General features: G+C 44.1%; 1 pseudogene; it reads left to right on the forward strand.

Moving 5' to 3' along the window:
- Positions 1–16,263, forward strand: part of LOC125092703 (uncharacterized) — a 55,032-nt pseudogene extending 38,769 nt beyond the window's left edge.
- Positions 16,264–17,576: the final 1,313 nt, after the last annotated feature.

Raw genomic sequence — 17,576 nt, forward strand, 5'->3', positions numbered from 1 at the left:
AGGCATGTCTGTCAGGGGGAGATTATCTTTTATGGAAAACAGAGTTCTTTGAAAGGGCTAATGAAATGGCTATATACAACAGGAGAACTAATATACCTATATCCTATGAAATGTTAACAGGAGATGGGTCTTATGCTGAGGTACAAACACAAATTGATTATCCCGAAATTGCCTATCAACAAATTTCGCAATGTGCCTTAAAGGCATGGAAGCATCTTCCTTCATCAGGAGTGAGAACTGAGGATTTGTCAAAAATTCGGCAGGGCTCAGATGAACCCTATCAGGATTTTGTAGCCCGGCTCTTAAAGGCTGTTGGTAGAATTGTGGTAGATGAAGAAGCTGGAACTATTATTGTCAGTTGGCCTTTGAGAATGCTAATTCTCCCTGTCAAGCTGCTATCCACCCATGGAAGAAAACAGGTACTTGAGAGGATTATATTCGCTTATGTGCGGAGATCGGATGATCCTATATCCAAGGGGTTACTTTAGCGGCTGCATTGAAGGGTATTTCTCCAACAGAAATGCAAAGACGTATGATTACAAAGGAGCAATTACAAAAACGTCTTTGTTTTAAATGTGGACAACCTGGGCATTTTAAAGCTCAATGCTCACAATTGAGAGTAATTTCTTCAGGAACTTCTTCCTCCTTTAATATTGGGAGAAAGTCTGCTCCCAGTTCCTTATGTCCTCGTTGTCCCCGAGGATTTCTTTGGGCAAAAGACTGTCGTTCCCAAAGGGACAAATTTGGGAACCCTATTCAGGGAAACTGGAATTGGGGCTTGCTGCAGCCCCAACAAACAATAGCAGCAATGATTCCTCAGTCACCCCTGTCAGGGCCAATACCGCTGACCTCCCAGGCATCGACAAATTATATCGAGGTACCCCCTCCAGTGCAGGATTAGACTTGGCCCCGGATACACCTGTTTACATGGAAGCTGGGGAACCTCCCAAGGCTATTACAACTGCAATCTGGGGACCATTACCTAAGGGGATTTGGGGTTTATTATTAAGGAGATCTAGTTGGACAATGAAAGGACTATCTGTCCATCCTGGTGTGATAGATGAGGATTATACAGGAGAAAGTAAAATTATGGCCACTTTAAGAGTAGGAGTGCTCTTACTGCAACCTCGGATTCCTATCGCACAATTAATTATTATGCCATGGCTGGAAACCAATAATCCAGTGGTAAAGGGCAAGGGAGGAACTAGAGGCTTTGGCTCTACTGATGTTTGTTGGGCTCATTTAATTTCTGCAGACAAACCTTATTTGACCTTATTCCTTCAGGGTCGAGCCTTTTCAGGATTGGTGGACACTGGAGCAGATGTTTCAGTAATCGCCTCCTGGCACTGGCCTAAAAACTGGCCTCTTGTAGATTCAGATACTTCTATTAGAGGTGTAGGACAAGTCTATGCTTCTAAGTTATGTGCTAATTTTTTAAATTGGTCCACTGCTGAGGGTCATCAAGGAGTATTCCAACCATTTGTGCTACAAATTGATCTTAATTTATGGGGACATGATATCTTAACAGATATGGGTGTTTCTTTGACAACAGCTCCTATCCCCAGATCTAAGCAGCATTCAGTTGCAATGACCCTTATAGAAAAAATGGGACATCTTTCAGGTAAGGGCTTAAGAGAAGATTTACAGGGAAAACCCCATCTGCTTCATTTACAATCACAACCTTCAGAAGCGGGGTCAGGTTTTCTTCAGGGCCACTGAACTCCCCCCATGCGCTGCCTATCAAGTGGAAATCTAATGACCCTATAAGGATGGATCAGTGGCCCTTGCCTTCAGAAAAGCTGGCAACAGCGGCTACCCTGGCAGACGAGCAGCTGCTATTGGGTCATTTAAAGGAGTCCTGTAGCCCTTGGAATACTCCTATATTTTTGATAAAGAAAAAATCAGGAAACTGGAGGTTATTATAGGATCTGAGAGCCGTAAATGCTACCATGAAACCTATGGGGGCCCTTCAGCCTGGTTTACCTACACCATCAGCTATTCCTCTTCAATATAAATTGATAATATTAGATTTAAAAGATTGCTTTATTACTATTCCTCTAGCCCCTCAGGATTGTGAATGGTTCGCTTTTATTATTCCTAGTACTAATCATAAGGAACCTGCTAAGCTATATCAGTGGCAAGTTTTGCCCCAAGGTATGGCTAATAGCCCCACCTTGTGTCAAGAGTTTGTGTCTCGTGCAGTTGCCCCGTTTTGAGTACAATTCAAACCAATGGATTATTGCAGACATTATATGGATGATATTTTATTGGCAGCTGAAACAGAAGACATTTTACAAAGTACTTTTGTCTTTTTAATTAATCAACTACAACAATATAATTTAATTATAGCTCCTGAAAAGGTACAAAAAATGGTACCATTTGAATATTTGGGTTACATCATTGAGAATAAAAGAATTCTCCCTCAAAAAATCTCTTTGAGAACGCAATTTTTACATACGTTAAATGATTTTCACAAAATTATTAGGAGATATTAACTGGATTAGGCCCTTTCTACATTTAATAGCTGATGATATGAAACCTTTATTCGATATCCTAAAGGGAGATGGTTCTCCTTCCTCTCCTCGAATTTTAACTGAAAGCGCTAAGGCAGCATTGCAATTAGTCAATGATAAATTGTCACAAGCACAACTTTGTCAATATGATCCTACCACACCGATATACCTAATATTGTTAATGCCATCAAAATTACCCTTGGCAGTGATATGGCAAATTCAAGGACCCCTGGAATGGATCCATTTAGCACTACATCAATTGCATATTATTACAGGGTAAATAGAATTGTTAACACAACTGATTACTAGGGGTCGCCAGAGAATTGTTCATATCACAGGTAAAGAACCTGATTTTTTAATTTTACCAATGTTAACTATTGACCGTGTGCAGACATTATTCAAATTTAACCTTGATTGGCAGATAGCACTTTCTAATTACCCAGGACAACTTCGATATCATTTACCGGTGGATAAGTTATTGCATTTCTTTTCTACAGTTTTATTGTAATGATCCTATTCAGACAAGTCCCCTTGCTTCTGCTATTAAAGTTTTTGTAGATGCTGATAAAAGAGGACATATTGGCATTTATAAATCTTCTCATTCGGGTCAGGAGTCTTTTCAAGCATTTTATGCCACTAAATCTGTACAGAGAGCTGAATTAAAAGCAGTACATTTAGCCCTGGTGAAATTTTCTGAACCATGTAACTTATACAGTGATAGTCATTACATGGCACATGCCATTCCGTTGTTACTAACTGCTTATATTCTTACCAATGATGAGGAACTTTTTCATCTTTTTACAAATATTCAATGTTTGCTTCAAAAAAGAGGTAATACTATTTACATCGCGCATATTCGAGCACATACTAACTTACCTGGACCTTTAACTGAGGGCAATGCTATTGCAGATGCATTAACTCACAATTGGTGTTAACCACTAAGTTTGAGCAAGCCGCTCAAAGTCATGCTCCTTTTCATCAAAATGCAGTGGCTTTATGTAAACTAGAGAAGAAGCTCGACAAATAGTTAAGAGCTGCTCCACTTGCCCTATTCACCATCCCCAACCAACTTATGCTGTGAATCCTCGAGGCTTAATGCCTAATCATTTGTGGCAAATGGATGTAACTATATTTTCCCCTTTTGGAAGACTTAAGTATCTCCATGTTTCTATTAATACCTTTTCTGGATTTTTACATGCTACGGCACACTCTGGGGAATCCTTTACTGATGTTCAAAATCATTTGCTTTCAGCATGTGCCACTCTGGGTCACCCAGAAGCAATAAAGACGGATAATGGGACTTCCTATACATCTCAAGCTTTTCAAACCTTTTGTGCCATTTTCTACATAGCACACTCTACAGGCATCCCATATAATTCTCAGGGTCAAGCCATTTTGAATGTGGAAATAGTACTCTTAAATCCTATCTTAAAAAAATTAAAAAGGGGGGAGATACTACAGGGAAAAGTAAAATATTCCCCACATATGCATTTAACTTTAACCCTATATGTTTTAAATTTTTTAAATGTGGATGATATCGGTTGGACAGCAGCTGAGGGCTTCTGGCATCCTGATTTTTCTCCACTTCCATACGCCCGGTGGAAAGATCCTTTGACCAGAGTATGGAAAGGTCCAGACCCAGTGCTTTGAAAAGGGCGAGGGTTTGTTTGTATTTTCCCACAGGATGAGGACACCCCGCGATGGCTCCCAGAAAGATGGTGCCGACTTCTCACCGCTATGCCAGAGAATAGCAATGATTGCTCTGGATCGAAGGAGTCAGAGAAGACGAAGACGAAGGAGACGTTTACCCCTCTTTCGACTGGGACAGATGAGAAATCTTATAATTCAAGCCATGAACCTGGTCAACCAGGCCCGGCCCAATGAGGCCATTCTAGCTGTCTTATATGCTTTATTGGCTTTAGTTAATATGCCTAAGGTTCAAGCCACTCGTTATTGGGCTTACTTGCCTGACCCTCCATTGGTGCACCCAATACTTGGAATGATCCCATGCCCCGAATTCATACTAATATCTCAGAACATTTTGAGGTATTGCCACGGAGGGAATAGAACATGCCAAATATTATACGAATTGGTCTGGAATTTTGGCACAAGTCCCTATTTGTTTTCAAGCCCCCTCTCATGAGCAAATTTTAATGAATGGCTGCATGATTGAACAAGTTCCCCATATAGTGATCTCTCTCAAAGTAATTCTTCATATGGGGGCCATTGCTAGGCGAATGGAGGAATGGAATATTTATGAAATTGTTGGAGAGGAGAACCCTACCTTTAGTGGATTAAGTATGCGCCCACAGGGGTATTCACCTTGTCCCAAGAGTCTTAATTTCTCTGTTCCACGCCCCATTTGGAAGGAATGTGTACAAGAGGTGCCGCAGATTAGGTCTCCGCCAGTTGTTCCCAGATTCACTATTACTGACTGGTCTAAGGTGTCTAGAGTTCAAATTGAAAGACCCTTTGTTCATCTTTCCAGAGACTATCAAAAAGGTCATCTCTACCTTCATAACACAACACTTCCAGTGGGACTCTTTGCTACAGAGGAAATGATTCATCCTGAGCTGTGGAAGCTGCTAGCTGCCTTGGGCCCCGCCACACGCAGAGTAGGAGACAACACTCTGGATGGAACTGCTCGGGAGGAATTTTCCGTGAAAGCTTGTGTTCCCCGCCCCTTTTTATTAGTTGTGGGCCCCGGTACAATTTCACCTTCGGTGTTTAAGGGGCCAAAAGGAGAATATCTCATGCATAACATAGAGTGTAATGAATGTGTATTAACTAATTGTATACCCATTTATTTTCTGTTCTAAAAGGACACCCCATTATGATATTTTTAGTAATGCAACCTCCGTATGTACTCCTCTCTGTGGAAGTGGAGGATCCCTGGTATGCCAATTATGGGTATCAGCTACCATTAGAACTGCAAGCTCAGGTGAAAAGACTTAAGCGCTTCATAGGATTACTTATCGTTGGGATAACTATTAATCTCTCTAATTGCTACAACTACTGTTTCTACTATAGCTCTTTCGCAATCTGTACAAACTGCCACAAATGTGAATTCTCTAGCCCAAAATATCTAGCCCAAAGTATGCCTTGGCTACTCAGGAGCATATAGACCAAAAAATTTTAAGCCGGTTGGAAGGATTGGAAGAAGCAGTAGAATTTTTTTTTTTTGGGGGGGGGCAATTTTCCGTGTTAAGAACTATAATGTCTTTAGTATGTCATGGAGGATTTCAACATATTTGTGTCACTCCCTTGAAAGCCTTGAATTATTCTTGAGATGCCGTTAAACATCATTTGCAGGGAATATGGTTTCATAGGAATGTAAGTCTAGATCTTGTTGAGTTGCAAAAGGAAATTGCTAATATAGGACATTCACAACTAGATGTACAAAATCCTGCTACTATAGTATCTCAGATTTTGGATGGGTTGCACGGGTTTAATCCTGGAAATATAATGAAATATTCCTTTTGGATTTTTATCATTATATTCATTGTCTTGGCTATATTGATTGTAGGATGGGGAGTTTCCTTGTTTCGTACAGGACAACAACGACTGCAGGCTCAAGCACAAATTCATATGCTTGCTTTATTTAAAAAAGAAGGGGGAGATGTTGGAGGCTATGGCATGGTTGGAGTCGTGGATCAAATCAGGCCCTGGCTTGTGTCTCCTTTAAAGTCCGGACACCTTGACAAGGGGTTAAGGACAGGAAAGTTGAGTAACACTGAGAAAGGGTCTGTGCTATGTGTTGTGTGCTCGCCTACGTGACTTCCCTCATGCTCTCCCTACAGAAGGGAACAATGTGGTCAGGGTCATGAGTTCTTCGTTGGTCCTTGTCGTTCCTGTACCTCCCATAACCCACTCCCTGATTGCTTGTCTTGCTAATGGCTTTAGCCGAAACTACCTGGCATCACGAGGTTTGCTTATAGTTAATGTAAACTTGTTATAGAAACTTGCAGTCATCGGACTAGATACTGATGTATTACTCCTTCTATTGTGGTCTGCCTTATAAATGATTATAAGCTGTGTAATAAAATCGGTACTGTTGGACATCATCCTCAGTGCTCCTCCTGCCCCCATCTCTTTGTCTCATAATTTCTTTTCACCATCCTCTTATGCTCACATTTCCTGGTCGATTTGTCGCGACGGCCACGACAGTGAGGTGGACGTTGGCATTGAACATTTCCTCTGATGTTTGCCATAAACTGATGATGTATAAATAGCCTACCATGGCCCTTTGCATTGGTACATCTTTGTGTCAGTCAAGAAGTGGGTGCTGGGAAAGAAACGAAAAAAAAGGACACTTCTGTTTGGGGAATTGGGATGGTCATCTGGAAGACACAGACTGGAGAGAAATCAGGTGTGCTCCCAATTTTGAGCAGTGAGTACAGGTTTATGAGGGAAAAGCACAGGAAAGTGATTTGCAAGGATGACGATGAGTGCTGGCAGTTAACAGGTGTTGCATTGTCTCTCTTTCAGTCCAGAGAAGATGGATGTGTACCAGGTGGTGGTGGATCTGCCACTGAGTAGGTCCATGGGCCAGAAGTCAAAAGTTCATGGTGCTCAGACACTTGAAACAAGAGATATGCCTAGGGTTTCCTTCCTGATTGTCCTTCACACTCTAGTTTCAGAGTGGCTCTCTTAGCAAAGCTTCCATTGCTATGAATCTTCTTTGAGAATTATTGTCCATCTCTTTTCTGCCATCTTTCTAACAGGAAAACAGCAATGATCCAAGTGTGATTTCCTACCATCCCTTTTCACTGTCTGGGTGGCTGGCAACCTACTTCGGGTCCCTTCGGCCCCCTGGAAGGTGGCAGTTTCCTAGTTCCTGGGTCATCCAAGCTACTTGAGCCTTCAGACTGCATCCCACTGTGAAGAAGACTTGAGGACATCCAATCTATATGGTACTTAGAGTCTCATTTCTGGTTAGACCTGATGGTTAACTTGTATTCTTGGAGGAACACTTATTTTTCACTTTCATTAGTACTGCAAGGAGAAATGCAATGTAGAAGCCACTGGAAAATGACAAATTTAAAATACCCAAGAGTCCAAACAGTGCATTTCTTGCTCAGAGGCTGGGGTCTTTCCCAATCTGTTCTCACAGAGATATTCTGGAGGAATGGCAAGACCCATGACGTTGTGTTCTGGTGCCTCTGCTCTTCCTCTGGAAAAGAGCCTGCTGTCCCCTTGACCCTGAGCGCAGAGGGGCTGGGTGGGTCTGCTGTTGTGCTGGGTGGATGAAAGTCCCTGGTCAGGGAAGGAGGAGGATGCCGCTCCACACAGACCCTCTGGGGATGCCCGGGGCTTTCCCCACAGAAGATCAGTGCATTTCCAAGAGCAGGAGGTGGTTCTGGACACCCTGATCCATGTCTCTTTCCACCTGTTGGTGTGAAGAAATACCGGCACCTTGGAGTCATCCTGACGGCCTCCAAGAGCATCGGCTTGAGCCCATCTGGTGTGCCCTGGAGGTGTTTGTGAGTGAGACATGTATGGTCTGGGTGACCCTGCCTTTTGGGAGTCCTGGCCTGCCTCTCTCAGGGGCTTAACAGCGTGCCCCTGTTGAAGGGCATAGCTCCGGGGCATCCTGGGAAGAGGAAACTGTAGGTTCCAGGTCACTGGTGGGAATGAGGAGATCTGTGGAGGGCTGGGCCAACCCAATGGACAGAGAGATGCTTTCAGTCTTGCCCTCAGAACTGAGGGATTATTTCACACCTGGAGGCATCCTCCTGCTTCCCAAGACCTGCTGCCAGAGAGAGGCCATGGCTCCTGGGAAATCTAAGCATGTATGGGCCTTGGCCTCTGCCGAGAAGTCTGTGCTCGGTGCCCCACGGTGCCTGGTGGGCCCACAGCAACCTGATATCCACATCAGCCAGACCTGCTGGTCACAGCCCCTTCTCAGGTCTGAGAAAGCCCCGTAGCTCATTGTTTGTAGCCCTTTATGATAAGATGAAGCCCATGAATTTGTTGTCATAGCTGCCCCTTCTTTGGCGGCTCCCAGAGCGATGTCATGTCTCATCAAGTGCCATATGGGCTTGTCTCTGAGCCGAGAGCTCTGTCCCTTCTCCCCTAACTTGTGGGGGATCCTGCTCAGGTCAGCTGGGGCAGTTAGAGTGTCATGCCTCTGGCCAGCAATGATGGGAATTTCCTCTTCAGGCAGAGTCCCAGGCTGGCAGGAGAAGTGGGCTTGGTCGCTGGGAAAGCCCTCCAAAATGGGTCAGGTGACCTTTCAAAGTCTGGGGAGGTTAAGGGTTCCAAATACCACAATAGCACGTGGGCCATAACTTAGCCGGATTTTTCTGGAACCATCAGACAACCTTTGCAAAACGTGAGGACAAGTGAAATGCGCTGCCTGGAGTGGAGGTTGTGTTGGTTTCTGGGGCTTCTGTCCCCATGGGTTATCCAAACAGTGGGGGTAGGGCTAAAGGGCAGGTTATTTGGGACTGATGTGCCTTGCTTGAGAGGCCTCTCTGTTTGAGCAGGAAGGCGAGGGATGCAGTCCGATCTGGCACCTTAGCCCATGTTGGTCGCCACGGTGCTTGGGTTGAGGGGAGCACAGGGCCGGCCAGCTGGATCTGTGGCCACTCAACTGCTTTTTGCAGACCTGCACCCAGGGCCTGGGGCTCCTGGGGCAGAGCCAGAGTCACAGGGCCCAGGCAGATGTTCATAGGAAAGGACTGGAGCCAGGGAGGGTGGGAGGCAGACAGGCCCAGGCAGCCACAGCAGCCTGCCAGGTCACCGGGGTGCTGTAGCCTGGCTCTATGCTCTGTGCTTTATTGGAGGGTTGGTGTTTGTCAGGGCAAAATGCACACAGTGTGAAGTCTGCCATAGCCACGACGCTGAAGTGGAAGGGTGTTGTGGAAGTGGATGGTAGTTGTTGTTGGTTTTGTTATTGTTGTTGTTGTTGTTTTCCTGTTGAGTTCCAGTAGATGAGAGGCATGTTACCAAGGAAAGACCAGAGGTCCATTTGAGCCTCATGGAACTCCTGGCAGCCAAATCGCCAATCATGCATTAGGGGAACATCTTCCAGCAGCAAAGCTGTCTTTCACACATGGCAGGGCCCTGTGGTTTTGGCCTCCTTGAACCTGCACTCCCTGCTGAGAGGGAGGGGACTGCTTTCCATCATTGGTGACACTGTGTCTCCCCAGGTGCTGGTCCTGAGACCTCAACTAAATGCTCTCCTTGTTTTTACAGGTGGTGCTTCGAGGTTCAGGGGACGTTGCCTCATGGGCAGCATCCAAAGCATCTGGCCTCTGTCTCTCCAGCGCAGATGGAAGTGCAGCACATACAGGAGTGTGACCCCTGTCATCTCCCTGGTGGATGTGCATCGCAGTGGTAAGTCGTCTTGGTTCTGAACCTCCCACCTTGGTTGAGGTTCAAGCCTTGACTTGGGTGTCTTTCTTGCTGGTAGTGTTACTTCCCGTGATCCAACTTCCTACCAGAAGACAGTACCTGTGTCAGTTGTGAGAGTTTGTAAAGGAAAAATTCCCCGTTCTTACTTGGCACAGTGTGCACGGTTGTGATTCCCCGCCTGTTCAGTGATCCTGACCTTTGTGCAAGTACTGATGGATCAGAGAAGATGTGCTTGATTTCTAGCTATTGGTTACTGGAAGAGCGCATACCACATTCCTCAGAACGGGACCCAGTTGTATGTATTTGAGTGTCTGAGTTTGTATCTCAATGTCACCCTAGGAAATTCCTTGGGAGGTATTTGCCCAGTGATTTTCTGATGTGAGTGTCCCAGAAAGAATTTCCCCCCATTGCATTGGGATCAGTGATTCCTCGATGTGAGGGTGTCGTTGCTGGCTAAGGAAGAAGGGATACCTGAGCCCATTCCTTTCCTCATCACACCGGGAGGATTTTCTTGTGTGTGAATACTCCCAGGTCCTTCACATGTTGGCTCTGTGGGGAATGGGATTCCCACATGGATTTCATCGGCATTCAGCAGCAGAGATGATACAGGGGGTCCCAAGAGATGCCTGCTCCTTCATTCCCATGTGAGGGATGACATGCACTCTGAGATGGTAGTGGAAGCTCAGGCCTGAGCCCTAGTTGAAGCTTCTCCCACCAGGATACAGCGCTAGTGGTTCTCCCCGTGTGAGTTCTCTGGTGTTGGGAAAGGGCCCACTTCTGGCAGAAAGCTCTGCCTCAGTGATCAGAGACACGGGGTTTGTACTGTGTGATTTCTGTGGTGGTGAGAAAGGTGGGCGCTCTGGGTACAGGCAGGACCCCAGTAATGACAGTCACAGGTTTCTCTTCTCTGAGTTGTCTGGTGTCTCCAAATGTGAGAGCTGTAGCTAATGGCTCTTCCACGTTGACTGTATTTGTCACGGTTCCCGCCAGTGTGGCTCCTCGGTTGCTGGATAAGGGTGTGGCAGGACTAAATGCTTTCCCCTGAAGATGGCATTCAACCAGTCTCTGTCTGTGGGAACGTGACCATGGCCTCAAAGGGATGCATGTTGCTGCGATCTCTTGTGCAGCAATCCCACCACATGGCTTCTACCCTGTGTGAGGACCTGCGTGTGAATAAGAGCAGAGCTCTCTGAATGAAGGGTCTCCCACCTTCCTTCCATCCCTAAGGTGCCTCTCCAGTGGTTTCGCTGTGTACAGAGGTGAGCACTGCCATTTGCATTGTTTCCCCCATGCGTACTATGTCTACTTTCCTTGGAAGGGTGAGTTCTCTCGTGTCTCCTGAGGTTAGAGCCCTGACTAAAGGCTCTCCCACAGTGGGGAGATATGTGTGGTGTGATCCAGGATGAATGAGCTCTGATGTCACTTGCACCATGGACACATGGCTGACGGCTCTTCCACATTGTGTGTAAATACAAGGTTTGTCTTCCCAGGACACAACACACAGGGAGTGAGGTTAGGGACGTGAGAAATCTTCCTCCTGTGCCCCAGCATTGGCCGGGTTCTTTTGCAGTGTGAACCCTCTGCTAATGACCAGAACAGGAGGGGCTGTGGATGGATTGCTCACACCTGTTCCTCCCATCCTGACTCGATGTACGAATTCCAGCCCCTTCCTTCAGGAATAGTCTCTGCATCTACCTCTGCAAGTCACTTGTAGTCGGGTGCAGTGTTACTTTCCAGAATTCAGATAGATCTTTCTACATAGTAGCCTCACACCCACGTCAGCTTCTGATTTAATTTTGGATGTTTAAGTTTCAAAGACTATACTGGTGAGTTGTGTTGAAGCCCGTGACTTTTACAGACACTCAGGCGATTTCAGTCCATTTGACCCATTTCAGCCGAGAAATGAAACTGTTCAGATTTCTGGTGGGATAGCCCATATGCTCAGTGTCTTGGGAGACGGGAGATTGTGGTGAATGCTTAGCATACCCCATGTCCAGCTGTAGTGTGGAAGGTCAGGGTTCATGACCATGAAGCTTCCCACTAACTTGCAGAGAAGCAGACATTTGAGATGTACCTGTGTGGATATCACTTCATCCCTTATAATAGAGAAGGTATTGCCGTGAGCTCTTAGGTCTTTTACATGAAGAATAAGTCATGGAACACTACATGAAAAGCACTAAAGTACTGTATGGGGACTAACATGACAGAACCAAAGAAAGAGAGATGGGGAGGGAGGAAGGAACACAAAGAACAAAAAGATAATGAAGGGAAGGAAGGAAAGAAGGGCTTGAAAAAGAGAGAAGAGAAACTGGTAGAGAGGCATTAGGGGAAAGAAAAATTTTGAAAGTTGTGAGACAAACATCTGAGAGTTAATATTTGAGCTTGGTGACAAAGGAAAGGAATAAATCATCTACTCAGGAGCAGAAACCTATTATAGGGTATTGGTGATTAGAACCTATTGACCAGATAAACATGTGAGAAAAAGAAAGTGAGGATGGGATGCTGGGGAGTTTAAGATGGGCAAACTCAACAAAGTCGAGGACTGAAAGAGGTGCCATGTGATGGTTTTAGCCCAAGAATCACAGAAGTGTCCTGTCCTCAGAGGACACAGAATGTGCAGTGGGTTAGGTGGATGGAGTTGGAAGAGTTGACAGAAACGGGGCCGTGTTGCATGGTTATTTCCACAGGAGCCCTACAAGAGATAGGACTGATGTAGGAAACATGTTAGAGTTCAAGACCGATGGTCAAGAAAGAAGTCTTGAGATGGCTTTGCTGGCAAAAGGTGATTTTTATTAAAGCACGGGGACACAACCCATGGGTAGAAAGAGTTGCTATGCTGTGGTCGTGATGAGAGGCTGACTCTTTAGGATGGCGTCGGGGGAGGTCAGGCAAAAGGCAGTTTTTGCAATAATGTTGCAGTAGGACAGAGGACACACAGGATACAGGAGGCTTTGCTCTTGTCACGTGAAGGTGGTTTTTCCTTCTAGGAAGGCATTAATAGAAAGATATTTGGGAGCTTCCTGGAGGAATGTTAGATTCTTCTTCTCACAGGTCCTTCTCAAGGGATTGCAGGTTTGGGAAGAAATTCCGTTTTATTGACATTTCCTTCTGCCTCAGCCTCCCTCAGTGTTATGGAGGGGAGGGAGATGTTAGGGCTTCAGGAAACGGAGTTACGGGTCTCTGGAAATTAGTTAGCCTATTGACAAGCACGTCTCTTCCTTGGCAATCACCGGAACAATTGTAAACTGTGGGAGACTCAGGTTTTGCAGTGTTTTGATCTGTATTTGTGAAGAACCTGGTTTTTTCCTATTCTTGGCTTTAGGTCCGCCAGAGTGTCTGAGGAATGTCACCCATATCACATGCTGTGAAGGGGCGGTGTGGCGTGCCACCTTCTGCTTTGTCCTCAGCTAGCCTTCTCCACCCTCCTCATGTCCTCCTGAACAGTTTAGACCCTTCCGTCATTAAATTTGTTGAAGAAGGATGGTCTCACCATCTGTATTTCCTTCCTGCTGAATAGAGGCATAAAGATGTCCCTGCTTAGGGGTCAGTACTGGTCATTTGGGGGCCTCGATGTGTAAGTGTTGTGAATTGCAGAGACCGCTGATTGCAGGGGAGAACTTCAGTTTGTATTTTCCTGAGTAGACAGGACCATCTGTCCTCTGGAAGTTACTGCAGTGAAGGATTTCTGGAACCACCCAGGGAATTTTCAGGTCCTAGGCTCTTGTGTTTTGGGAGGTTTTTGATCACTGCTTCAATCTCATTACAAGATATCAGGAGATTCAGGTTGTCAATTTCTTCCTGGTTCAATTTTGGAAGTTTATAGTTTTCCAGGAATGCATCCATTTCATCTAGGTTGCTTAACTTATTGACATATAACTTTTGATAATTATTTCTGATGATTGTTTCTATTTCCTTGGTGTGAGTTGTGATCTCTCTCTTTTCATTCATAATTTTATTAATTTGGGCCTCCTCTCTTTTTCTTTGGATTAGTTTGGCTGATGGTTTATCTATCTTATTGATTCTTTCAAAAAACCAGCTTCTAGTTTCATTGATGAATTCTACTTTATCTCTAGTTTCTAGCTCATTGATCTCTGCTCTAATCTTGATTATTTCCCTTCTTGTGTGTGGAGTTGGATTAATCTGTTGTTGATTCTCCAGTTCTTTACGGTTTAGAGATAGTTGTTGTGTTCTGGATTTTTCCATTTTTTTGAGGGAGGCTTGGATGGCTATGTATTTCCCTCTTAGGACTGCCTTTGCTGTATCCCATAGGTTTTGGACCGAAGTTTCTTTATTCTCATTGGTTTCCATGAATTGTTTAAGTTCTTCTTTGATTTCCTGGTTGATTCAAACATTCTTAAGCAAGGTGGTCTTTAGCTTCCGGGTGTTTGAATTCCTTCCAAACATTTCCTTGTGGTTGAGCTCCAGTATCAAAGCAACATGATCTGAGAATATGCAGGGAATAATCTCAATCTTTTGGTATTGGTTGAGCCCTGATTTGTGACCCAGTATGTGGTCTATTCTGGAGAAAGTTCCATGTGCACTTGAGAAGAATGGGTATTCTGTTGTTTTAAGGTGGAAGGTTCTGTATATATCTATGAGTTCCATCTGGTCCAATGTGTCATTCAATTCTTTTGTTTCTTTAGTGATTTCCTGCTTGGATGATCTTTCTATTATTGAGAGTGGCAATTTAAGATCTCCTACTATTAATGTATTCATATCAGTATGACTTTTTATCTTGATTAACAGTTGTTTTATGTAGTTGGCTGCTCCCATATTGGGGGCATAAATATTTACAATTGTTAGATCATCTTGGTGGATAGTCCCCTTAAGAATGATGTAGTGTCCTTCTGTATCTCTGACTACGGTCTTTAGTTTAAAATCTAATTTATCTGATATGAGAATCGTTACCCCAGCCTTTTTTTTTTTTTTTTCTAGTGAGAGATCACAAGTAGATGGAGAGGCAGGCAGAGAGAAGGAAGCAGGCTCCCTGCTGAGCAGAGAGCACGATGTGGGACTCGATCCCAGGACCCCGAGATCATGACCTGAGCTGAAGGCAGCGGCTTAACCCACTGAGCCACCCAGGTGCCCCCCAGCCTTCTTTTGAGGACCATTGGTATGAAAGATACTTCTCTATTCCTTCACTTTCAGTCTGGATGTATCCTTAGGTTCCAAATGGGTCTCTTGTAGACAACATATAGATGGGACCTGTCTTTTTTTCCAATCTGCAACCCTGTGTCATTTTATGGGCACATTTAGGCCATTCACGTTGAGGGTGATTATTGGGAGATACATTTTTATTGACATCGTGTTACCTGTGAAGTCTTTGTTTCTATAAGTTGTCTCCATATATTTCTGTTCAATTATATTCTTAGGCTTTTTCCTCTTTTATAGAACCCCCTCTTAATATTTCTTGCAGTGCCAGCTTGGTGGTCACATACCCTTTTAAACCTTCCTGGCTTTGGAAGCCCTTTATCTCTCCATCCATTTTGAATGTCAGTCTTGCTGGTCAAGTATTGTTGGCTGCATGTTCTTCTCATTTAGTACCTTGAATACGTCTTGCCAGCCCTTTTTGGCTTGCCAGGTTTCTGTGGACAGGTCTGACATTATTCTGATGGGCTTTCCTCTGTACATAAGGAATTTCTTTGCCCTAACTGCTTTCAAGAGCTCCTGTGTACAATTATAATTCATCTTTTTCACTATCAGGTGTCTCAAGGTCTTTCTATATTCTAAGATCTTCGGGCTAAACCTTTCTGCCTCTAGTACATGAACACTGGTTCCATTCACGAGATTGGGAAATTTTTCATGGAGAATATGTTCAAATGTATCTTCTAGTCTTCTTTCTTTCTCCTCCCTCTCAGGGATTCCATTAACTCTGACATTGGAATCTTTTCATGGCATCATTTATTTCCCTAATGCTGTTTTCATGGCTTCTAAGCTGTTTGTTCCAGGCTTCCTCCTGATCCCTTTTCTCTATCTGCTTGTCTTCCAGATCAATAATTCTATCTTCTGCCTCAGTTACCACAGCTTTCAGAGAATTTAGGTTAGATTGGAAGTCATTGAGAACATTGCGAACATCATCCCTGGTGGCTTTCACTTCTGCCCTAATCAATTCCATTTTTTCATCAAAGGCTTTTTCCACCCTAGCTATTGCCTGGATAATTGTTAGCCTGAATTCCCCTTCTGACATACTTCCTATGTCCATATCCAGTAGCTCTAATGCAGAGGGCCCAGTCTCTGAATTATTCTTCTGTTGGGCATTCCTTCTCTGAGACATTTTGCTGAGAGATGTCTGAATGAATTTATAGCTGAATTTATTGACCGTTGTGCAAGCAAGGTGTGCCCTGGAACAATTCTGAGCAATCAAGAGTCTCCACCAAAAAGAAAGAAAAAAGAAAAAAGAGAGAGGGGGGGGAGGAGAAAGATAAAATAAAGGCGGTGGTCTACCCAAATAGGCCCCAAGGTAAGATTTATGAAGTATACAAACATAAATAGACAAACAAAAAGATCGACAAAAGTAGTTGAAAAGAAAAAAAATAAATTAAAAAAATATAACCTTGTCAAAAAGAACAGCAAGTATAAGATTTATATACCACCAGGACAAAAACAAATACATAGAAACACTGACAGAAGAAAAAGATCGGAGAGTGGTTATAAGTTCTCAGCGTGGGCGAGGAAGGTTATTTGATTCTTCCTGGATGTATCTTGATACATTTGTTAAAGGACTGAACTTTCCTAAGATAAAGGGGGATTAAAACTGGTTTACCTATAGGAGTAGCATTGATTGGGGAAAGGGGATTACCTTGAAGGTTATCTCTATATGAATATTTTTAAAGTAATGAATAAAATAAAATTAAATTAAAATTTAAAAAATAGAAAAGCAAAAGAAAAACACAGGTATATGTATCAAAAAGTTCAGGTTAAAAAGGTTATTATGCAATTTGATGTACTAAACATCTCATTGTGATGGTAAATAGGTTAAAAAGGTATATATTTAAAAAAATGAAAAGAACCAGAATAGTGGGAACGAATTAAAAATAAAAGTTGTATCTATTGAGAAGCAGTGGTTGTCCTCTTGTCTTTTTTTTTTTTTTTTTTTTTTTTTTTTTTTGCGGGGTGGTTGGCTTTCTGGGGGAGGGGTCTGCCACGTGGGTTTTCAGTCAATGATGTTCCTAGAGTTAAGTCCTCCTGCCCCCATCAAGGGGTTGGACTCTGAGGAAACCGGTTTTTCAGGCTTTTGCTCTATGGAGGATTTTTGTTTGTTTGTTTGTTTTCTCTCCCCTTGGCGGCTTTTGATGGTTTTTGGAGGAAAGCAAATTGCACCCAGACTGCCATCTCAGAGAGAAGCCTCAGCAGATTGAGCAGCAGACTGGAGCACCCCAGCACAAAAATTCCCCTTCAGCCGCTGGCAGATCACGTTTCCAGTCATGGTTTCTGGGGTCACAGGAACTCCCTCTTGTACCCAAAACCACGAGAAATACTATCCTCAGTGGTCTGTGCAGTTCCAGACCACCAGAGAGGTCCCAAGCAGAGATAGCACACTGAGATTTTCATGGTAGCCCGGGCTGGGAGTCGTCAGACTCTCTGGGTCCAAGAGAGCACTGGCTGGTACCAGCCCGCACCTCTCTCGGGGGAGGGTGTAGGGGGCCACTTAGACTCTGGTCATGCAGCGCAACTGTGGAGAGTGCAAAAGGCTGTGGATCTGCT

The sequence above is a fragment of the Lutra lutra genome, unplaced genomic scaffold (genome assembly GCF_902655055.1).
Source record: "Lutra lutra unplaced genomic scaffold, mLutLut1.2, whole genome shotgun sequence".
Classification (NCBI taxonomy): domain Eukaryota; kingdom Metazoa; phylum Chordata; class Mammalia; order Carnivora; family Mustelidae; genus Lutra; species Lutra lutra.